Source organism: Macaca fascicularis, chromosome 8, assembly GCF_037993035.2.
Source record: "Macaca fascicularis isolate 582-1 chromosome 8, T2T-MFA8v1.1".
Classification (NCBI taxonomy): Eukaryota; Metazoa; Chordata; class Mammalia; order Primates; family Cercopithecidae; genus Macaca; species Macaca fascicularis.
Genome location: NC_088382.1, coordinates 137,068,134 through 137,093,476, shown reverse-complemented (window position 1 = coordinate 137,093,476; position 25,343 = coordinate 137,068,134). Strand labels below are relative to the sequence as shown.

The window sequence follows — 25,343 nt, the reverse complement described above, 5'->3', positions numbered from 1 at the left end:
GGTGATTCTGCTCCATGTGCTCATTGAGGGACCTAGGGCGACAGAACTAAGTCATCCTTAACATCTGCTTCTAAGATTGCTATGCTGATTTTAATCTCAGCTAGCCAAAAGGGCAAAGGGGCTTGAAGAAGCACATGTTGGGAGATTCCAGGGCCAGACCTGGAAGTCCCATGTCTCAAAAGTCACACCACTATATTTTAACTCTAAGGAGATTGGGAAATATAATTCAGGTATGTACCCAGGAAGAGAAGAATAAATTTGTTCAGAGCTCAGATCGCTGATATCATCTCATTATAATGCCTATGTTGGTAGCAACTTTTTCATTCATTCACTTTTTCATTCATTTTTTTTACTAATAAACTTGGCTATTAATTGAGAGGTTATTGTGTGTTAGGCATGATAGTTATGAAACAGGCAAAAGCGGGCAAAGTACTTGCCTTCAGGGAGCTCATGAACAAATACAGAAACAGTCACAATTCAAATACTTACATAAATCAATGTACACTTACATTTCTGCAGGTGCTGGTTTTGAAAGAGAGGCATATGGTATGATGAGAGCTTATAACAAAAGCTTGTGACTTAGCCTGGGTGAGTCAGGGGTGATTTTCCTGAAGATGTGTTTTCTGAACAGAAATCTGAAGAAGAAATAGGAGTTAACCAATTGGTTGAAGGGTGAGAGCCAGGAAAAAAAATTTCATTGCCAGTTCCAAATAAAATTGTGTCTAACACACAAGACAATTTCTGTACTGAGAAGGGGGATTAGGGATGCTACAAACCCATAATTTAATTTGGTCTGGTGATCATGTAGTCTTGAATGACACCAACTGCCTGTCTTCACTCAACTAGTGGCTTTCGCAGTGACCAGGGTGAGGTTGTTCAGGTGTGGACAGTCCACCTGAGTTAGGAGCGGCTGAGCAATCTACCTGACCAACTACCCGAGCATGATATCAGTGGACCTTCTTCGGTTCAGAGGAGTTCCTGCTTTGGCTACAGCAATAATGCTCAGCTGAGGATAGTTAGGAATCTCTGGTGTACTGAAGGTTAATCAAATATGTTACTGCCTGACCTCAGGCTGTTCTGCTACCTGAATCAATAGAGAAAGTCTTCAGTTTGCTCTTCTTGTGTGTGTGTTTTTGCCATGGTGCTCTGGTTGTGTCAATATTCACTATACTGCCTTGTGTTGTAGCATGTCAGGACAATATCCTACAATAACAGGGTACAGGAAGTCTGGCACAATACAAGGGAAAAGTAAGCATGAGAAAAAGAGGAAGATGCACAAAGTCATTTATTTGCAAGATAATGAGCAGGTTAGACATTTTTATTTTTGGAAGCGGCTTGTTTCCCAGGGCTAACACCCTGCAGGTAGCAGAGCCCCATGTACTGTTTAAAATGAGGTGTGATCCTATCAACACTATAACTTGATATATATGTTTTAACGGCATATCCTGCCAAGAAAGATATTAATGAGCTATTGCACCATTTGTTCTGCTGTTGCTTATACACAAATGCTGAGTCCAAATGAGATTCCTTGGGGGTTTGCGATTAAGGCTGGAAAAGAATTACCCACATAAGCTGATTTTGTGGAGCATGTTCTGTGGTGGGAGTAACAAAGTTTATTTAAAAAGTGCAGTTGGTCAGGCTACCTTTTCTACAGATAGATTTAGTCTCAACTAGTGAAATATTAATGACTCATTTAATTTTCCCAGCTTTCATCTCTCTATGTATGAATTGAGAGCATGTGAGACTTTTGCAGTCTGCTGACCAAAAGTAGATGAGCTCCTTTATAACTGTTGAGTGTGCATAGAAGTTTTGAAGGTGCTGGTCAGGCAGGGTGAGAGCCAAAGGTGTGCCCTTGGCTTCTGAAATCTTGACTTTTAGCTGTCCTCTACCCTTCTTGGTGGTAGACCTAGAAATTTTTTCTCCTCAGAAGCTCTTTTCTAGGCAAGACATGAAATCAGAACCCCCCCAGTTTTTCTTACTTGCAATTGGTTTACATTCACTCAAAATAAAGCAATAATATCCATGAAAAGACAGGTTTGAAAGGCTAGAAACTTAGTACTAACACACATTAAAGCATGCAATTATTACAATTTAAAATATCCTTCTGCACACTATGGTCAAATGCCTCCTGGGGCATGGTGGCCATTCTTTGGGAAACACTGTGCTAAAGGAATCAGCAAAAATGTGTCTGGAATAGTGAAAGTAATTCCTTTTCATAGTTGTAAATATATTTCAGTGGAACATTTGACAACTGAAGTAACTCCATGGCCTCAATTCACTTCTCTCTTTCTTTCCTCCCTCCTTCTTTTTCTTTTTCTGGGCTTTCTTCTCTCTGTCCTCCCCCTTTCACTGATTTCCTTGTAGTTGCCAAGAACGATACCACATTTATTGTCACCATAGACCTTCAGATTAGTTTCTTGTCTGCTTCTTGAGGGCAGGGACTATGCTTGAGCTATGTGGTATCCTCAGAAGCTGCCGCAATGCCTAGCCCAGGGAAGGACTTCAGAAAGGCTATGCTAGGTGCATAGACACTGTCCCTGAAGTCACAGCACTCTGGACTTAATAGGAGAAATGGACCGTAAACCAGAAGTGGCGAATGCTGCGATCTGGGCATGCACAGGCTCCAGTGGTGAGACAAATGGGTGAGGAGTGGTCTTGGTGCCTTTACGAAGGAGACTCGAGATCCATCATGAAGAATGAACAGATGAAAGAGAGAGACATGCAAGGCGAGAAACAGCAGGGAAGCCTGAAAGGGAAGGATGAGTTTAAGGGTTATGAAAACCTTGGTTTTGAAGGTGAAGGTAGGGCTAGGTAGAAAATAAGAACAACAACAACAACAATAATAGCAAATACTTTAGCATAGTTGGCACTTACAGTGTGCCACTTACTATTTTAAGCACTTCATAAGTACTGCTTTCCTTAATCCTCACAACCACCTTGTGAGACTGAGTATTATGAGGATCCCTATTTCATGAGTGAAGAATGGAAATGATACCAGGTTGCCCAGGTAGAATGGCAAAGTTGGTGGGTTCATAGAAGCACTCTGACTTCAGATTCTGTCTTCTTAAGGACCGTGTTTCCTGGATCAGAAAATAAGAGTGGAAAGATTAAAAAAAAAAAGGTAGTGTGTACTGAGAACTAAATATCTAATGGCGCAATTGCAGAGACTGGGGTGTAGGCTGGTGGTGAGAGTAAAATTTCATGATGGGAAAGGTGTCATTGGGTAGGTAGCCACTCACCTTGCTCACTCCTCAGAATAGCTTGGAATGGCAAAGTGGCTTTTTTGCCAGGTGGTGGAGGCAGGTGTCAATCAGCAAACATTCACCAACACTTCTTATGTGCCAATCAGTGAGTTAAGTATACAGAAAAGTATATACATTCTCCTGCCCTTGAGGCTGACACAATCTTTGCCTTAGAAAGGAAACAGATAAGCAGGCAGTGATTCCTCAAAGTGATACAAGTCATGGTCGTTCCATAAAACCATGGTGGGTGGGGATACAAAAGAGAGAACCTGCTTGGAACATGTGTGTGCACGTGTGTGTCTGTCTTAGGCAAAGCTTCACAGAGGGCACACAAAGAAAGCTGAATCTGGAAGGATGAATGAGAGTTTGATAGAAGAGGAATAGAAGCGTTTCTGGCAAAGAGAACGTTGTGAGAGAAAGCAGTGTTGTAAGAGGGCAGGAAGTATTTGGGAAAGAGAAGTTTAGTTTGGCTGTGTGTCCAGAATGATGGTTGGCACATAGTGGATGCTTCATGGTTTTGAATGAATGAGTGAAAAGATAAATGAATGGCATCAGTGGTAGAGGAGGTTAAGGGGGGTTATTGATGAAGGTCCTGGTAGGCATGGCCATAGAGAGTGGTCTTTATTTTGTAGGCAATGGGAGCCCATTGTGTTTTCTGAACAAAGAAAAAAATATAATCAGATTTATGGATTAGAAAACACATTCTTGCAGATGTTTTGAGGGCAGAATTGAAGTGGTGAACTTTGCAATGGTCTAAGTAAAAGAGGCAGTGGGCATCAAGAGGAGGGAAAAGATTTGAAACATACTTGTGGGGAAGAATATAAAGGACAGCAGGGAAGACAGAGGGTGAGGAGGGGTGGAAGTCACAAACATTGGTTGTAAACCATGGCCCAAAGCATTTGACACTTGACCCAATGTCTTACATATGGGCCCATGGGAAACAAAGTCTTCCACTGGGCTTATTCTGTGTCATCTGTCACCAATTATCCATCAAACAGGAAGCCTTAATTGGAAATGAAGATTTAGAAAAGGGGCAAAGTCAGTATTGACAAAATACCGAGAAATTGGCAGCATGTGTGTGTGTGTGTGTGTGTTCATGTGTGTGTTTCAGGTTGGAACACTTAAGAAATGTATTTTGGCAGAAGTGGAGGAACAAGGAGTCTGGGGAAATAAAGCTCTTTTTTTTACCAGAACTTACTCAGTGCTGGAGTTCATTTATAGGAAAGTGAAGTTCCTATGGAGAGAACAGGGGCCTCTTTCTCAGAGGTCTTGCTCCATCCAGCTTGCTGGGTTTTGGCAGTAGGTGGAGAAGGGCTAATACTGGGAAGGGGAGCATTTGTGGGATCAGAGGCATCACTATTGATTAAACGTGGTCCATTGCTCTCATATTTTTACTATCCCCATGTGTCCTTCCTTTCAAACTGGCAGCTACAAGCAGCAAAAGGAAATTGGAGCCTGTGTGATTTTTGCCTCACTGGTTTGAGCTTTGACTTTATTTATGCCTTTAATTTTCCATTTAGCAGATAATTGTTGCTTTGCATTCTGTTTCATGAAATGTCCTGGAGTTGAAATTAGATTCTGCCCTTGGACGTGCATCTCTGATTCCTGTTGACAGCCCCCATGATATCATCCTTTAAGCTGAGCTCTTTTCAAAGCAGACCAAGCTTCCACGCATGGAGTTTCTCACTCTCCTCTTTCTTTTCCATTTCTGGGCTTCTTTGGAACCACTGCAAACGGTTCACCAGTCCCTTCCAGTCTTGATCCTTTAACACCTGGCTAAATCTTCAAGCAGTCAGCCACAAGGAAGACTGTTCTAGAGGAGAAGAAACATGGGCTTTGGGGTGGCCACCTTGCTCTGCCACTTGAATGTGAAGTGACATTGGAAAATTACTTAACCATTATGGCCTCTGTAAAATGGGAATAAAAAGCAGCTTATTCTAAAGATCATTGCAGTTATTTAAAATATGATGCCTAAATAATGAAAACATGCCTAGAACCTCATGTACAGTTAGTAAATATTAACTATTGTCAATTTTATAACTTTTTGATTTATAAGGGCTTCAAACAAAGGAGAGGGCATTGGGGGCTTAGTATTTTCATGTAACATTTCTTGGAGATTGCTTTTCTGCAAACAATGAATTAAAAGAAGACTTCTTTGGGGAAGAGAGACTTCATTTAGATCTTGAAGGATGAAAAGATTTGGCTGGACAGAGATGACTCCTTGGCTTGGACTGACAGATCGAAGGCTCTACTTGGCCACTGGGTGCTGAGAGGTGTCAGATGTATGTCTGTTCTCCTGTGCAAAATAATTTATGCTGCCACTGCTCTGCAGCTTATGGTGCTCTTCTCAATGAGTCTTGCAGGGTTACGGCTACACTTCCATCTTTACCTACACCACCTCCTTCTTCTCTCATCACATATCTTCTCTTGATAGGTGTCTCCCCATCCTCTCTCAGTGGGTCCAAACACTAAATTCTTGGGTCTTCAAATGTGGATATGAATTATATAGCTCATTTTTGCCATCCCTTAGTATTGCCGAATTTTTGTTTTGTTTTGTTTTTGTTTTTTGAGATGTAGTCTCACTCTGTCACCCAGGCTGGAGTGCAGTGGTACAATCTTGGCTCACTGCGATCTCCTCCTGGGTTCAAGTGATTCTCCTGCCTCAGCCTCCCAAGTAGCTGGGATTACAGGTGTCCACCACTATGCCCAGCTAATTTTTGTAGTTTTAGTAGAGACAGGGTTTCACCCTGTTGGCCAGGCTGGCCTCGAACTCCTGACCTCAGGTGATCCACCCGCCTCGGCCTCCCCAAGTGCTGGGATTACAGGCATGAGTCACCACGCCCAGCCTGAATGGTTTTTAAATTGTTCCCTCCCTCTCTCCTTTCCTCCTTTCCTATATCCCTTCTTCCCTCCTTCCTTTTCATCCTTTCTGGTATGATGATCATTTGAATATAATGACCACACCTGGCTTTAATTTCCAACTCTGCCACTTATAAACCGTAAGCAAACTTTTCGTATCTCCAAACATCTGTTTCCTTCTCTGTAAAATGAGAAAAATAATTATATACATAGGAATCTCAGGATGATTAAATGTACTAATATGTGTCAGGGCATCCTTCAGCATTTCTGACCTAGAATAAAAGCTCAATAAATGCCTTTTTTAGTTACTATTCAACAAGCATTTGTTTGATGAAAAAGAACATATGTATATTTTGTACACACACATATACGCATATGCATACAGACATTATATAAATACATATAATTAGAAAAGTGCAGAAGACAATTTGGAGTTTCTCAGACCATTGAGGTCCCCAGGCAAAAAGCTCTGGAGAACAGAACCTCCATGGGTTTGCTCATCCTGTGCCCTCCCCTGGAATGACATTTTTACTGATACTATTTCTTTTCAAAATGCTGTGGCTCCAGCAGGGCCTCAGTTAGCCTTACTGCATTGCCTAAGCCTTTCCTCCTGCCTTTCCTCCTCACCACAGTGCCCAGTACAGTGCCTGCAAGCAACAGAAATCTAATACGGACTTCCAAAACTGCATACACTGAGATAAAAATAAATTCAAACTCTGCCACTTATAAACTAGTCAGATTGTAGAAGACTTTATTCCATCACATCAGTTAAAAGGCCAACAGGAACCACATCTCCAGCATTTGCTAGTAGAACTCAGTCAGTGCTGCCTCACTCTGCACAAGGACTGTGATGGTTCAGGTGAACGAACAATCAGAGACCTTTTGAAGTAAGTGTAAGATCAGATCAAAATTAACAATGTGGAATAACCCACATTTTGTGTGAATTAATTTATAATCATAAATAAGATATATTCCATATGTAGGAAATAGTCCTTTTTCTGTTTTGTTCACTGCCGTGTCCTTTGTGGACCTCACAGCCCTCAGCACTCAATGGGCTGTAATAAATAGAAGCAAATGAGTGAATGAAGGAATGAATGGGTAGCTGAAGGAAAATAAGCTGGCTTAAACTGCTACAATTTATTGAGTGCTTATTTGCATGCCAGAAACTTAACATACATTATTTAACCTGAAAAACATTATGGTAGACTCTGTTATTATTTTCATTTTTCCCAGTGAGGAAATTAAAGTTTAGAGAAGTTTGATCCCTATGCCAAGGCCACACAACCAGGTCTGGTGGTTTTAACCATCAGAATACACAATTAAATGCCTTGTTTTAATCTCACCAAATGGTAAAAGAAAAAATTAAAACTTTAACATTGTAATTTAGTCTGAAACTGATTAAAATCTCTAGTGGTTGCTCAATCAGGTGGGATATGGTTTCATATTCCATAGGGCTCTGCCTCAGTTTCTCCATCTGTAAAGTGGAAATGATGAAGCCTGCATTCTCTCTCTGGGAGGTTATGAGATTTAATTAGGGCAATGGTTATAAAGATGCTTTGAAGTTAGAAAGTGCTTATTAATATCAGGGCTCATGACTATGTTTCCAAATAGGATATCCTTGTCTTTAAAGCCAATTGCCTGGGATGAGCCCCAAAGGCCTCCCAGAGGGAATGGTAGGAAACATTAGCCTTGGATGCCTAATTCAGCCCATATGGTTTTGCAGCAATTCCATAAGTAAAGAGGAGACTGAATGATCCCATCTCTTTAACGTTTAAGTGTGGGAACATTAAGAGTTTGCTCCTTAATGATTATAACATTCAGGAATGTTGGCACCTTTTCTTCCTGACTTCACGTTATGAAACTCGGGGAGTGTTGAGTAACAGGATGTACGTTCATGCCATTTTCAGTTTCTTTGGGGGTTCATTTTGGGAAACCTTCCTTCAAGCAAGAGCTTCAGTGGTTAGACACGGAACAGCCCTTTAACCTCAGGGCTATTGCCTCCAATGTGGTGTAAAGGTCCTAGTTTGTGGAGTAACAGTTGGATCCTGTTCCTCATCAGTTAGGAGTCATTGTTTGCAAATGTGTTCCCCAATGGAAAAGGATTAGATCCTGGACAGTAGGGAACATTATGTTCATATTGCAAAATCTTGGTACAATCTAGTCTTGGGCTGATGGGAGATTTGATGAAGCATTCTTCTTCTTGGCTGAAAATGTCATCGTAGGGCTCAGTATACTGCCATATCTGGTCCCTTTCCCCTGACACACTCCCATGCACACTGCAAGGCAAAAATTAAATAAATCTTTTTGGTTCTGTTGGAGGTGCCCCAGGGCTATGGGAGGATCACAGAACTCAGATCAAAAAACCGATTTTGCCTTGCTAATGTGTTACTTGAGCAGGTTGTTTTAAATCTGCAGCCTAAGTTTTCTTATCTGATTTAGTAATCATAATATATGATACTTTTTGTCACCCAGGGTTTTCATAATTATCAAATGAGTCTATATGTCTGCTTCTATCTATCTGTCTACTGATCAATAAAGAAATGGGAGGCAGTCTAGCATGATGGCTATGATGTGTATTTAAATGCTGTGTGGACTTGGGAAAGTTACTTAACCTTTGTAAACCTCAGTTTCTTCCTCTGCAACAGAGAGCTAAAAATACAATACCTGTCTCAAAATGTTGCAAAAATTAAATGAGATGATCTATGTTGAAGGAAATAGCACAAAACTTGGCACAAGATAAGCTTTTGATAAATATCAGCTATGGTCATTATCCTCATTGTTAGAAGAATGACTTAAAAAATTAGAAGTTTCTATACATACAGAAAATATTATTATTGTTTAAATTTGCTCTCTATTTGGGTAAAAAGCAATTCTGAGGCTTACCAATTGTTCCTTGGAAAAATGAATTATTCACCAGGTTATTGGCTTCAGCACATTTCATCCTCAGCAGGAACAAGAGAAGTGCAAAATCTGCTGGTGCAGTTGTGGCCCACTTACAGGGGTACACTTGAGGAAACTCAGCTCAGTGAGAATCTGATTGCAATTGTTTCTTGTGAGGTCAATGTCTTTTGCAGATTAGGATCAATGTTGAAAAGATGCCTGGAAAGCGAATCTTCACATATTGAAAGCTCTCTTCGTACTTTTTCTTTATAAATGTACAAATATGTTCATCCAGAAACTGAGATATAAAACACACTGGCAAACATAACCAATAGTTCCAATCACTGCTGCAATGGGAAAATAGCAAGTGTGCTAATAAGATAAACCAAAATTGTAAAAGAGCTAGGTTTTCCTTTGCAATGTGGTATCTTGATACCTAGAAGTAATGCATGCCGAGAGAACAACAGAGTCACCTATGTGGATCTTTAACATACATGCAGGGGTCCAGCTATGCCCCTTAAGCTTCTGATTTGTATGTCTGGGGTGAAGTGCAGTATGTTTTGTACTTTTGTTTGTTGTCACTCCATGTATGATACTTATGTGACAAACGCTGAAAGGGAAGACAGTAGCATCCTAACTGAACAGAACCCAATCACTAATTTAATAGTTCGACTCAATATTTTGCCTTGACTATATCTTCATTTGACTGTGCAGATCTTGTTTTCTAGCTCTTAATTTTAAAATGGACTTTTTCTTTCTTCATCAGCCTCTTTGTGCTAAAGAGAAGGAAATGTGGTTGTGGAAAGGGAACAGGTGGCAGGAACATAGCGATGGAAAAAACAGAGAACCCTGATTAGAATACACAGACTACTTTAAAGAAAGTGAAACAAGATTGTATTTTTGGAACCAAAAAGAGGCAAGGAATTCTGAAGAGTGAGTTTTCAGATAATGAATATGCAGCTACTGAATTATGAAGGCTGGAGTTATGCAAGTCTGTTACTTTACTCAGTTGTGATTAGTAAGATCTGATCTGCTTAAAATAAAACACATAGATGCATATTCCCAAAGTGGTTTCAATAAAAAGAACAGAAGAATCAAAATCTATAAATGTGGTTTCCCTGCAGAACCCAGTGGGCTGTCTGTTTACAGGTATGGTAGACAGTTTCCAAGATGGCTTCACCAACACTGCTCACTTCAAGAGGTGGAGTCTTAAATCTAGGCTGACAGTAGTGATTGTTTAATAGAATGTGGAAGAAATGACATCCTGGGACTTTCAAGGCTAGGTCATAACAAGTCTTACAGTGTCTGCCTGAATCTCTTAGAACACTCACTTCTGGGAAGCCTCGGAACCCACCTGCCATGCGGGGAGAAACCCAAGTGACGTGGAGATGCCATGTGTAGTTTCTGGTTGACAGTCCCAGGTGAACAGCTGACCTTTGCCACAACAGCCACATGAATGAGCCATTTTGAATGTTTCTGTTCAGCGTAGCCCTTGGATGACTGTATCCATGCCAGCATTCCAGCCAATACCATGTGGATGAGAAGAATCACCCAATGAAATTCTGGAATTATGAGACAGAATCAACTACTTTTCTAAGCTATGACATCTTGGGCTGGTTGTCAATGCAGCTATAGATTACTTAAAGAATGTGCTCACTATCCTATATTTGCAAGTAATGGGGAGATATTAAATTGGTTGATTTTGCATATTTATCTCTGGCCACACAACCAGCCAGCCAACCACTCTTCCACCCACCATCCTATCTATCCAACTATTTCTTAACAACTTATTGTACATCTACTATGAAAAGGGCAATGGAAGACACAAGTTTATTCTTTCATGTTATTTAGAATTTACTATTGCCAGATATTGATCAAAGAGTTGTGGACACACAGGCAAATGAGTTGAAATCAACAGAATAAGACATATATGGTACATGTTCACACTCCAGTGGGGGGAAGATGAAAAGCACAAATATATTTAAATAAATAAATGGTGTCATTTAAAATAGTGCTACAAAGGAAATAAAATACGATTATGGGATAAAGATTTTCTGAGGTACCAGCTAAGTGTGCCGGTTGTACAAAGGATTGCTGAAGAAGGGTTCCCTAAGAAGCGACATTTGAATGGCAAAAAAGACAGCTGTGTAAATAACTGTGGTATAGGACGCACTTTTAAAAAAGAATAAACAGAATAGAGGTCCTGAAAAGGGAATAAGCTTGGTGTGGAGGAGGAACAGAAAAAATGCTAGTGTGGTTGGCTCATTTTAGTAAGGACAATGGGAGAGGAAAGGATGGAGAAGTAAAAGGGAATAAGAGCATGTAGAAATATAATTCAGAATATATCAAGGAGAGATTGTTCAATTTTAAGCAAGAGAGAAATACGAGTTGAATGTGTTTCCAGATCACTCTTGTGGCTGGGTGTAGAATGAACTGTCAAGGAGCAAGAGGTGAAGCAGGGAGATGGCTGGGAGGCTCTTGCAGTGGTCCAGGAGAAATTTGGTGGTAACGTGCACCAGCTGGTAGCAGTGGAGGTTGCCAAAAATGATGCTACTCAGAATATATCTTGGAGGCAGAATCAGTAGTACTTGCTGATGGTTTGAATATGAAGTGTTAGGAAGAATTAAGGATGATTCCTAGTTTTATAGCCTGGGCAACTGAGTGAATAGTACTATTATTAAAGGAGATAGAGTAGATTGGAGAGAAGCAAATGTGAAATGGAAGTGGGAAAGTTCTGCTCTGGCCTTAGTAAATTTAAGATCACTAGGCATGCTAATGAAGGCGTTCAATAAACAGTTGGAAACACAAGCCTGATAATCAAGGGAGAGTTCTCAACTAGAGTAGTCAGCACACAGATTTTATTTAAAGCCATGGATGTGTTTCCCCAGAGAGAGTGCAGAGTGCGTCTAAGCCAAGCACATTACTACATTTAAAAGTTGTGAACAAGAGGAGGACCCAGCAAAGGAGATTCAGAAGGAGTAGCCAGGCAGGCAAAAGCAGAACTAGGAGAATGTGTGGTCACAGAGCCAAATGAAAAAAATGTTTCAGAAAGGGAGGTGTGCACAATTGTCAAATGAGGCTTAGAAGTCAGTAAACTGGGGCCCATCGGATCGGGCCAGATGGAGGATGTTGATGAGCTTCACAAAAGTAGTTTTACTGATGTGGTGGAGACAAAATCTGATAAAAGCAGGTTAAAGAGAGAAAGAGAGGTGAAGAGTTGGAAACAGACAGCATAGTCAACCCTCAATAAATTTGTCTGTAAAGAGAAAAAACTAAGGCAGTTGTTGGAGGGGGACATGAGGTTAAGGAAGTTGTTTTTTTTTCTTTTAAGATAGAAGGATATATTTATATATCTGCATATTTATCTTTTAATTAGAGGAGAAATCGCTGATTTAACAGATAGGTAAAAATTATGTAACACAAAATTAGAAAAGTTAGAAATCTCCTTTGAAACTTTCGAAAATTTCCATAGATTTAAAGGAGCTTTATTGATCCTATCTGTAGTAGGAGATACTGACTTTTTCCCCCTGCCTTTCCAACATTCAGACACGTGCACCTACATATACACCAATAAAAGGGAGGAATGATTGATATGAGACCTATGAGATCATTCGAAATGCAAAACGTTTGAGTATATGAGAGAGGATACGGTACCGGCTTAGATAGGAGGGGGAACTGGTCATGTATACTGACAGGTAAGGATTGTTTCTGCCTTTCTCACTGTAGATCTAAATGGCTCCATTCAGCCTGGGCCAATTATAATGCCCCACACTCTGGGCTTTTCTGATTTGTTCAGGGATGAGCACATGGCCTAAGCCAGGCCAATCGGCATCTCTCTCTATGGTTTCAAATAGGAACTGAAGGAGGCAATGTGTTCATCTCTACCTTAGAATGTGCTTCTAGATCAGCATCTGGCATGGTCCGTGTTGCATGGAAGATGCCTATCTCAGTAGAAGGTGATGAAGTCAGCATATCGATAGAAGCATAGCCGAGAGGTGAAAGGACAGAAAGTCCTGATAGGTTTTTTGCTCTGGCAGAAACCCATCATACAGGTTAGACCCATCCCCCCACATTTTGTGTTTTAGAGGAACCAGTAAGTTCCTGTCTTTTTGCATAAACTAATTATAGTTGGGTTTCTATTGTTTGAAACTTAAAGAATCTTGACTAACAGCCCATCCCATGAAGAAGAAACTCCTAGCACATGTAGAAACAGCCATCCTTCCCAACCTAATGATGATCATTACTTCTGCAGGGAATGCCTTAAGTATGTGAGAGTCACTATTTTTACTGACAAGTTTACTGGGATAGTCCAATCTGACTTTTCTTTTAGATTCTATTTAAAGCTGTGATAATCAGTATCTGATATTTGGATTTGGATAAGGAAATTCTATCTGAAAACCACCACCAACCACAAGGCTGTGGCTAAGAGGAGACAGTAGCGTCAGCATTGGATAAGTGTTGCAAAGGAAAATCAGCAGCTGTCTCCCCCTTGATATTTTATTTACGTTCAGTACTGGACAGAGAAGGTGGAAACTAGTAGTCTAAACTGGTCTGGGAAAGTAGAAATTCCTTGACTTGGTGTTTTAGTCGTTTTGGGCTGACATAACAAATTATCATCAGCTGTGTGGCTTAAACAATAAACTTTTATTTGTCACAGTTATGGAGGCTGATAATCCAAGATCAGGGTACCAACATGAGCGAGTTCTGGTAAAGGACCCTTTCCAGTTGCAGATTGATGACTTCTCACTGGCTTCACAGGGCGGAGAGCTGGAGCGCTCTCATGGGGCCTCTTTTATAGGGGCATTAATCCCACTCATGAGAGCTCCAGCCTCATGACCCAATCGCCTTCCAAAGGCCTCATCTCCTAACACCATCACTTTGAAGGTTAGGATTTCAACATATGAATTTTAGGGAAACACAAACCCTTAGTCTATAACACTTAGCCTGAATGCCTGAGTGTGTGTGCATTTGTGTCTCTAAGTCAGGGGCGAGTGTAGATCCTAAAATCATCCCCAGGGTCATTGAAGAGGTGTCCCAAGGGAACAAGCGGCCTGGGGATCAGGGTGATGCCAGCCAGCCTTCACCTTAGTGCTCACAGTAAGCTCTCATTTCACTCTGGCCTAATCAATACAAGAAAAAATGATCTTTTTTCCAGCCTTATGGTTGGAAAATTAAGAGTAACTTTTTTTTTTTTTTTTTTTTTTTTTTTAAATTTTTGAGACGGAGTCTCGCTCTGTCACCCAGGCTGGAGTGCAGTGGCCGGATCTCAGCTCACTGCAAGCTCCGCCTCCCGGGTTTATGCCATTCTCCTGCCTCAGCCTCCCAAGTAGCTGGGACTACAGGCGCCTGCCACCTCGCCCGGCTAAGTTTTTGTATTTTTAGTAGAGACGGGGTTTCACTGTGTTAGCCAGGATGGTCTCGATCTCCTGACCTCGTGATCCGCCCGTCTCGGCCTCCCAAAGTGCTGGGATTACAGGCTTGAGCCACCGCACCCGGCAAGAGTAACTTTTTAACAGAAAATGGGAGTTGGTACTTATTTTTAAAGGGTAGTGTGGCTGGCACATTTCTGTAGTAGCCAGCTGTCAGAGGGACCATCGTAGGGCAGCACAGCCAGGAGCCTTGGGATCATCTTCTAAAATCAAGTCATCAGATCCTTGTCTCCTCTAGATTTCTTAGATCAGACTCTGACCTGGCCCAAATCTGATCTCTCAGCATTGTTCATCCTTTACATCCTTGAAAATCTATATGTATCTCTGTATCCTTCTTTTTTCATTTTTCTTTTTTCTTTTTTTGAGACGGAGTCTTGCTGTGTTGCCCAGGCTGGAATGCAGTGGCGAGATCTTGACTTACTGCAAGCTCCACCTCCTGGGTTCAAGCAATTCTCCTGCCTCAGCCTCCCGAGTACCTGGGACTACAGGCGCCTGCCACCACGCCTGGTTAATTTCTTGTATTTTTAGTAGAGACAGGGTTTCACTGTGTTAGCCAGGATGGTCTCGATCTCCTGACCTCGTGATCTGCCCGCCTCGGCCTCCCAAAGCTGTTTTCCACCATGGGGTGCATTTGCTTTGAAAATCACCTCGCGGTTCCCCTCCTGCCTAGCTCCCTGTGAACTTTATCTGGCTGACTTCTGTCACTTTTTGTTATTCCTCCTAATGTCTCACATCTGCCACCAATTCTTCTTTCCTGTCTTGGCCTTGGTTTCTTCCTTTTCTCTAGGTTTCAATGAAACTTCTTCATGTTTTAATATGATCATTTGCTTGTAGAGTTATCTTCAGATGTTTCCCTTTGAACTTGATGAGGAGAAACTAAGGGAAAATGGACTGTTTCCGAATAGTTTGTGTCCCATGTGCCCAGACTCGGGGGGGCACTAACGTCAGCCTATTCAGTGATTATCTTTCTGAAAATGCAGCATTGAGGTACACTCCTGTGCATAACAGCAGAGATTCATGTGTATTCCAATTTGCGTCATCCTGGGAGTAGGTGACTCCTGGAGTGGCAAGTGAGGACTTCGGAAGTGAGTGTGATTCTGGACTCTGAGAGGAATGCCTTCTTTTGTGGGTATTGGGTGCAAGGAGGGGTCACAGTTTAGCTGCATTTAAATGCAATGGATTTAACTAGAGAGATTTCAGTGGGAAGAGCATGCTATGTCTGGCCCCATTGAGAGAAGCTAGGAGTGTGATGACAAGCCAGTCCAGCACTGGCCAGGGAAGGCCAGAGCAGGGATCATGGTTATCCTGTTGTTAGTGTCCCTGAGCCTTTTAAAAAAACTTAAGAAACAATTACATTTGGTTCTCTCTTCTGCTGTGTGGAGTTAAATAGGAAGACATTGTGCATGCTTGGTATGAAGCAAGGAAGGAGTGAGCTGAGGAGTCCTCCAAGGTCAGACGGGGTAGTAGCAGCAGTAGCCACCAGTGGAAAGCTTGGAGTCTGTGCCCACTGGAGCAGTTGTCTCTCAAGGATCTCCAGTAGCAACCCAGAGGCAGGAGGAGACAAATATGAGCATTCTGTTCTTTCACATATACAAGACAGCCCTGGAAATTTTAATTTCTGCAGTGAAGTGGTTGGGAGTCTGTTCCACCATAATTTGGGTTACTCGATTATGGTTTCATTGTATTGATTTAAATCAGTGTCTCTCAACTGGGGGTGTCTTGGAGTGTCTCCCCAGGGGACATGTGGCCATGTCTGGAGACATTTTTGGGTGAGGGTGGGGACGTTATTGGCATCTATTGGCAAGAGGCCACTAAACACCTGCAGGAAAGTGTCCCCAGCCCCCACAAAGGACAATCCAGTGCAAATGCCAATAATACTGACACATAGTTCCTGACTTAAAAGAAACTGAACAAAGAGAGCATTGGAATCAAAGCAGTTCCAGCTCCCTTTCATCCAGCTACTCTTCTGACTGCCTAAGCCCCACTCTGCAATCTCTCTCAGGCTGCAGGAGAAGCAGCTTGCTCAGTTTCTGCAGGAACGCAGCTTCTTCATGGCAGAGCTGAATAGAGAACCTGCCAAGGAGAGAGGCAACCTTGTTTACATTCTTGTTGGCAGCTAATGAAGAAGCTGCTGTGTACCCGAGCTATTATCTAAACCAAAAATAACACATGAAAATGATTAATTTCATCTAAAAATAAGCAGGCGCTATGCTATGTCAGCCACGATAATCAGGCTCTGAGCTGATTGTACTGCAGCATTGGAGTGGAACTTGGAAACAAAGGGAGAAACAAATTTGAGCTCATAGTAATGATCTCCTACTGCCTTTTCTTTTCTTCCTGCTGTTTCTTCTCTTTTCTCTTCCTACTTTGTTATTTTTTCCTTCACTTTTTTTCCACATTTTCCTTGTTCTCTATAGTTTCTTCCTCCTCTCTTCTTCCCCTTCTTTTTCAAACACTCCCCACCCTTATTTCATTATTACCAGTATTATCCTCAGACTGCAGTGGATCCATCCCCGTTGCTTAGAGCACAGTTTCCTACAGCAGTACCTGTCTCTACTTGTAGCACATAATATCATGTTAGGGGGTGAGTAAATGATCATTAATTGTTAAGGACCAAAATTATTTTAATGTTTTAATTAAAAAATTACTGCATATGATCTATTATTGCATGAATATTGGTTCTCAATTAGGATCAGATCAAAGGTAGGTATTTAAGCCAGAAAAAATATTCCAATTTTTAAAAAACTGTACTGGGTTACATTAGGAAAGGTTATATGCAGTTCCTGAAAACTGACCATTTTTTGACTTACAAAAATGATAACTTCATATGATTTCACCTAATAGAATAAAACTCATGTTTCTCAGCATATTCAAAGTTGTTTACAATCTGGCGCCTATTTGTCTTCCAATTCTGAATTTACAATTTTCCCCTAGATAAAATCTAGGCTTTGATAGATCACTGAATATTTATCAAATACCAGTTGTAAACTAGGAACTGGAGTAGGTCCTAGTGATGCAGATATGATTGAGATCAACAGTTTGTCCTCGAGGGGCTTACTCTCGACAGGAGGAGACAGGCGCACGGTTTCAGACAAAATGTATTAAGTATTGAGGTGTAGTTTTAACTGCGATGTGGTTTTTATTGCTACTTAGAGATATTTGGATAGTGTCATGGAGATTTTTGGTCACCACAGTGATAAGGAATATCATTGATATTTAGGGAGTGAAAGTTAAGAATACTAAACGTTCTACAATGCATAAAACAATTCTATTCAATTACTCAGTGAAGAATCAACCCACCCTACTGCCAATGGCAGCCCCATAAGAGAAACTAATGGGGGTTACTACTGGGAGCAAAGAGGAACAACGCAAAGCAGTATCTTGCCAAATTTGGGAGCTCAGAAAAGTCTTATTGGAGGAGGTAGCATCTGAACTGAGCCTTGAAGGACGAGGATGATTGGGTTTGTGAAAGTGGGAATGGCCTTCTAGGAAGAGGAAAAAACAAAGTTATTTCAGGAGTCCTCATCAGCTTAGTCTCTTGTTGATTTCTCTCTTGGCTCCTGCTGGGTGATGACTTTGTATGCATCTCCCTCTCTCTAAGGGAGATTTCATCTCTGTCTGCAGAAATTGTTCCCATCCTTCAATAAGTGGCTCATGTCCTATTCCCTTTATAAAATCCCCTTATTGACTCAATTGAAGGTAATTTCTTCCTAGGCCTTTTGACCTCAACAATGCTTATTGCCTTCATACTTTTCTTTCCTTCCCTTCTTGGTTGTAATTTTTTTTTAAAGGAGAGCACCGTTACCTTTTTTTTTTTTTGCATGTGATAAGTGACATCTAACAAATAACATTTTATTTGTCTTACAATATCTTATATTAGCAATACTTTTTTTTAAAGATTAAAAACATATTTATCAAATTTGCTTCTCAGAATGGCTCAATTAGGCAATTTCACAGGTACCTTAATCCTATCATGTAGGTCAATAATTTTCAGCTTGGAACAATTTTCCCTTCCAGGGGATCTTTGGTACAGTGTCTGGGGACATTTTTTATTATCATGTGGGAAAGATGCTATTGGTATCTAGTGCACAAGGGCCAGCAATGCTACTAAATCTTCTACAATACAAATGACACCTTCCTGCAATAAAGAATGATCTGACCTGAAATATCAACAGTGCTGAGGTTAAGAAACATTGATGTAAGTTAAGAAATACAAGTGACTTACTGAAGGCTATACAACAAATTGATGGCAGATCAACCAGAACTTAGGACATCAGGACAGTGAAGAACTGAAGAAAGGATGCACTGTGGCGCTAGGTAATCTGGCTTCCAGTTTGACCTGCTTACCAGAAAGTTCCTGACTTTCATCTCACATTCCTGCTTTGTCCTCCATTGCTCCTTCTTGCCAGAGTTTCAGTCTCCAATTGCCAAGCTGCTTTATTTTGTGTATGTTCTTTAACCTATTTCCTTTAACCTCTTAAGCCTGAGTTTCTCTATCTATTTATAACGTAATAAAATTAGCATCATAGAATAGTTGACAGAATAACTGTAAAGGCATAAATGGAAAGGTAGAGGTGATGTTTACCATTAACACACTATGCACTGGGCTCAGTTCTATGCCAGTTATGGGTATTAAGTCACTTACCCCTCACCATAGCCCTGTGAGGTAGGAACTATTATTAGTCCCATTTTACAGATAAGACAACTGAGCCACAGGGAGGTTAAGTAACTTAAAGGATCACTGCTAGTTACGTGGTGTATCTGAAATTAGAACTCTGAATCCAGGTGCTTACTCACTATACATACCGTACACTACATATTACTATCTGGGCACCACATTCGCCTTCCCATGGTTCCCCCATTTTACTCCTGTCCTCCCACTATTAAATGCTTACATGCTGCTGTGGGGAGAAGGTACCTGGCTCAGAACCCACACTTCTGCTTTGTGTACCTTCCTTTGGGCCTAAGGTGGGTATCCAATTGCTAGGTTATTTCTGCTTGGTCTCTGTATCAGTAAGACCCAAGTTGCAACCAGCTGTAGCCATCCAAAAGATAAGCAAGGAAAAGCAACTAGCTCAGACTCACTCAGCTGACCACAGAGGCTTTCAGGGTATACTTGTTTCCTAGCTGGGGCATCTTTAAACCATACTACAAACTAGATGGCTTAAAACAACAGAAATTGTATTGCTTCACAGTTCCGGAGACTGAAAGTCTGGAATCAGGCACTCAACAGGGTCATACTCCTTCTGAAACCTATAGGGAAATCCTTCTTTGACCCTTCTTAGCTTCTGGTAATGGCCAGCAATCTTTGACGTTCCTTGGCTTGTAGATGCATCACTCCATCTGTGCCTCTCTGTCACAGGACACTCCCGTTATATGTATCTCCATCTGTGTCTTCATGTGTTGCTCCCCCTGTGTGTATGTGTCTCTGTGTGCTCTCCTCTTCTATAGGAGACCAGTTGTATTGGGTTAGGGGCCCACACCAGTCCAACCTCACTAAACTCATTACATTTGCAATGACCTTATTTCCAAATAAGGTCACATTCTAAAGTATTAGGGGTTAAGATTTCAATGTATCTTTTGGGGAGGGGAGGGCGGAGGTGGGAGATACAGTTCAATCCGTAACTCCAGGCAAACTCTTCTGTCTTTGTCAGTCTCATGGAAGTTGGGCTCCGCTCAGTGCTTGGCCACCTCTGAATCTCATTCTGCCTTCCTTAGGCTCTCTTTGGAGGATAGATACTTCCTTTGCAGCTCCTTAATCTTCAAGGAAATGAGGTATCGCATGTCCTTGTCAGAATCCCTGCTATTTCATACGTTAGTTGATCCAAATAAATGAGCTCTTGAATAAATACCATCTGGCCCTGCTGAGTCACTTTCTCAGTGGCCCTGTCTGTGCCTCCCATCAGAAGCATCCGTCTCTATTGATGTCACGATTACCGGACTTCGTGGGTAGAGCGCAGCTTCCTTCCCTCTTGGATCCCTGCATCACGGTCCTGAGAGGTACCCCCCGTGGGTTATGACCCAGCTCTCTCAAATGTAATGCTGCTTCTCAGTATCCCTGAAAGTAATGTTATAAAGAAGACTCATTCTTCTTTTTTCTTGTCTTCTTTTATTAAAATATATGCTTTTAAGTAAATCAAAGCCTTTTACTTATTACAACAACTTCCATGAAAGTTAAAATAGAAGAATATTCACCTATATTCTCCCCATGGCTAACAGAAAAGAACTGTCAGAAACTTCCTATCTCATTTTTAGTCAGATGCAGGCATATTTTTACATTAATTGCAGCATGTTCTCTGTTCTACCTTTCTACTTTCATATTACTTTTAAAGGAGTTTGTATGTTACAGCATGGTCATTTTAATGACTATAAGGTATTTCCTTTGGGTTCATTTACCATAATTTAATACATCAAAATGTATTATCAAACATTTAGACTTTGGGGACTTTTTGTTACTTTAAATAACACGCTGTAAATATCTTGCAATGAATTTATTTGTACAAGTTTTTCATTTTTTTTTTTGTCGTCGTTGTTGTTGTTGTTTTTAATTTATGCCTTCAGATGAAGCCAGGCGAATTCCTTTGTCAAAGGGCATGATTATATTGGCTCTTTATTTATTTTACTAATTTGGTCTCCAAAATGATTTTTCCAATGTGTGTGTGTTTCTTTTTCCCTACAGTCTTACTAGCGCTGAGCTTTGTAATTTTAAATTTTCTCTAAAATTATTTTAGTGGGTAGAAAAGAATAGTTTAATAGTCTAACTTGCCTGTCTTTGGTTAGCAGTGAGAACAAACACCTTTACACTGCATCTTGTTGTCTAACCCTCTGATGCATGTAAAAACTATTGGCCTCTGCTTCCTCAGACCTAGGTTATCTCTGGCAATGAACCTTTTGCTAGCAATCCACACCTTCAACAAGAATAAACAACATGTCTCCCAGACTCCTCTTCACATATCTGCCCTTCTAGTGAGCTATTTAGGAGCTCAAGTAGCTGTGGGTGGTGGAGTTGTCTATGCACTTCAGCTCCGTTCTTTCTGTAACCCAGGCTTTTATGGACCACAGGGACAGGAAAGAACAGTTCATATCATTAGCAGATGCTTCATTGACTGGGGGATAAGAGTAGGGAGGTAATCACTCAAACTCTTTCTGCAATGCTGACTACAGGATGTTATTAGAAAGAGCAGATGGGGTATGGGTGGTTTGAATCAGGAAGCTGAAACCCTAGTGTTAAGTGTCCCCAAAATACACTAGCATCAAAGGCAGACCTGTGGATCCCAGTAAACTATATTTTGAATACCAACATATAATGAAGTTTTGCTGGGAAGCAGGAGGAATAAAAAGAGAAGGAAGATGTGAAGGAGGGATTTAGGCATCTATTGGACCCTTGGCTATACCAGGGGTCGGCAGGCTTTTCTGTAAAGGTCACATAGTAAATATTTTAGGTTGCAGGCCAGATGGTCTGTCACAACTACCCAGCTCTGCAACGGCAGCACAAAAGCAACCCGAGATGATATTTAAATAAATGGGTGTGGCTGTGTTCTAAACTTTATGGACACCGAGATTTGAATTTCATCTACTTTTTTTATGTGTGACAAAATATTATTTATCTTTTGATTTTTTTTGTTGACCATTTGAAAATGCAAAAGCCATTTCTGGCTCACAGGTCATATACATAAAAGCAGTGGGCTAGATTGGGTTCAGGAGATGAAGTTTGCTGACCTCTAGGCATAACTATCAAAGAAAAAAGAATGGTGTTATGAAGTGGCTTTCAATCTTCTTTCAGCAGAGACATTTATAAACTCCTACATATAAAATGGATGAAAGTGCTTCTGCTGTGGTTTAGCAGAGGAGAGCCCGAAGGCTGCGTCCTAGCCTCTTTCTTCCCCTTTCACTGCTCCTTCCCACACCTAAGGCAGCTTCTGGATTATCTCTGCTGTGGAACACAGGCTGACCTAGAAATACTGAGGTGGGAGTTTAGTTGTTCCTCTGCTACCCTGAGCACCTTGCATGGGACGGGTTCTCATTAAGCTTATTAACCCAATTAGTGGATAGAGGAGTGTCCAACAATCTTTGAGATCTTGGGTTGGTTTCTCTAGCTCACTGGTTTCCGTTTCTTCTCCAAAAATCAAGCTGGAGATGAAGAGAGAAGGATGGAATGATCTCCGAAGTCTCTTCCAGGTTGCATATTCTCCAAGATTGGAAAGGTGCTGGCTCATTAAATTTGACAAATATAAGGCATAGTCTTGGCTTCACTCAACTAATTGGTACTTTTTTTTTTCTCAAACTCTTGCTCCTGAGTTGATTAAACATAATTGAAACTCATACAATAAAAAATGTGGGTGTGGTAATGGGAATGTATTGAAGCTAAATTATCTAGACTTTCTGATTGCACTAATTAAAAAGCATTGAAATGTTTCTTCAACTGGAAGGTCAGTTCCTTGAAGTTAGAAATGATGTATTTTTCCTTATATATACGGCTGATAAGATCCTGAGCATAGTAGATGCTTTAAAAATGTTTTTGATGGGAAGACATTTATGCTGCCAACAAACATATGAAAGAAAGCTCATCATCACCGGTCATTAGAGAAATGCAAATCAAAACCACAGTGCAATACCATCTCACACCAGTTAGAATGGCGATCATTAAAACATCAGGAAACAACAGATTCTGGAGAGGATGTGGAGAAATAGGAATGCTTTTACACTGTTGGTGGGAGTGTAAATTAGTTCAACCATTATGGAAGACAGTGTGGCAATTCCTCAAGGATCTAGAACCAGAAATACCATTTGACCCAACAATCCCATTACTGGGTATATACCCAGAGGATTATACATCATTCTACTTTAAAGACACATACACACGTATGTTTTTTGCAGCACTATCCACAATAGCAAAGACTTGGAACCAACCCAAATGCCCATCAATGATAGACTGGATAAAGAAAACATGGTACATATACACCATGGAATACTATGCAGCCATAAAAAAAGGATGAGTTCATGTCCTTTGCAGGGACATGGATGAAGCTGGAAACCATCATTCTCAGCAAACTGACACAGGAACAGAAAACCAAACACTGCATGTTCTCACTCATAAGTGGGAGTTTAACAGTGAGAACACATGGACACAGGGAGGGGAACATCACACACTGGGCCCTGTTGTTGGGTGGGGGGCAAGGGGAGGGATAGCATTAGGAGAAATACCTAATGTAGATGATGGGTTGATGAGTGCAGCAAACCACCATGGCACGTGTATACCTACGTAACAAACCTACACATTCTGCACATGTATTCCAGAACTTAAAGTATAATAAAAAAGTTTTTGATATTAATATTAATAATAACAGCTACCCCTCCAGCCCCTTGCTGGCTCTTCTACCAGCCCACTTTCTCTTCTTCAAATATACCAAGTTCATTTCTACCTTAGAATCTTTGCTTTTCCTCTTCCTGGAACTCTCTACTTCTAAGTCTTTATACAGTTGACTATCTCTGTTCATTTAGGTTTTGGTTTTCATAGCATCTCCCCAAAACGCTTTTCCCTAGATACCCTACATAAAAGGGTCATCTCTATTCTCTATGACTACCCTGTGTGATAGCCAGCATTCATGGTCTTACCCTCGTGTAGTCCCATCTTTCACTGAACTAGGGTTGGTTTGTTTTACCACCTGCACATGGCAGAAGCTATAACTTCTAAGATTAGGTTATAAATGATTGCAACTTCCATCTTGGGTGTTCACTGTCTCTTTTGGGTTACTTGCTGTTGGGAAAGCCAGCTGCCATGTTTGGAGAACATTAGTCCTCCATCTGATGGAGAGGTCCATGTGGGAAGGACCTGAAGTTTCTGGCAACCATCAGTGAAAAACTGAGCCCTACTAACAACCACAGTGTAAGTTTAGAAGAGGTTCCTTTCCCAGTTGAGCTTTCAGATGAGGCTGCAGCCCTTTCCAACAACTTGAATACAACCTTGTGAAAGATCTTCAGCCAGAACCATCCATCAAACCATTCCTGATTTCTAACTTACAGAGACGATGCTATAATAAATATTTGTTGTTTTGAACTAAGTTTTGGGGTAGTTTATTGCACAATAGATAATTAGTATACTCTGAATTACTTTTTGTCATGCTTAATATTTTTCTGAAATTTCCTTATTGACCGATGTAGTGAATGGGAAAGGTGGAATCATAAATAAGTAATTTGCCACACATATTATAAGTACAATGAGATAATTATGTTTGAGTAAGTATAGACCAGTGGTTTTCAAAGGGTGATCGCTTGGCCAGCAGCATCAACATCACTGAAAATGTAATAGAAATGGAAATTTCTGGGCTTCATGCTAAACCTGCTAAGTCAGTAACTGGGAGTGAGGCCCAAAAACCTGCATTTTAACAAGTTCTTCAAGTTATTCTTATGTACACTAACATTTGAGAGCTACTAGTGTAGCATTATGAGAGCATGAAGGAGGTCTAAGACTGAAAAGTGGGGCCTCAAGGATGACTTCTTGGAGGAGGTTACAACTGAGCCAAGTATGTAAAGATTATTTAATTCTAAGCCCCTGAGTATAATATCAGTAGAATTATAGAAGTAAAGAAAATTTTGTCTTATAAAAAATTACAAAGGTGACTCTGCTCACCAGTACAACAGGAAGTCTTCCTAGTAGGGTAGACAACTATGTAGGTGAGAGTTTTCCAAGAGAAGGAAGGGAGAAGAGAATTTCGGCAGCAGGAAAGAAACTTTGTGAGAGAAAGCCAAAAAGAAAGGGGCCCGCGGTGACTACACTAAAGGGTCATTAAGCTATGGGCAGCAGCAGGTGATGAAGCTGAAAATGTAGGTTGGAATTAAATTGCTCCAAGCTGGGCTAAGGATTCAGTGTGTGGACAACAAGATAAGCATAGAATTCCCTGAATTCTAACATTCTGAGAGCAGATGGCAGGAT

At 40.9% G+C, this 25,343-nt stretch overlaps 1 long non-coding RNA gene across 1 annotated transcript in view; it reads right to left on the bottom strand.

Moving 5' to 3' along the window:
* Positions 1-332: 332 nt before the first annotated feature.
* The window catches only part of LOC107130692 (uncharacterized), a 530,980-nt gene continuing 505,969 nt past the window's right edge, over positions 333-25,343 (bottom strand). Inside the window, exon 6 of the long non-coding RNA XR_010577486.1 lies at positions 333-635. This is a non-coding gene — a long non-coding RNA (uncharacterized lncRNA). The remainder of the gene's footprint in view (positions 636-25,343) is intronic.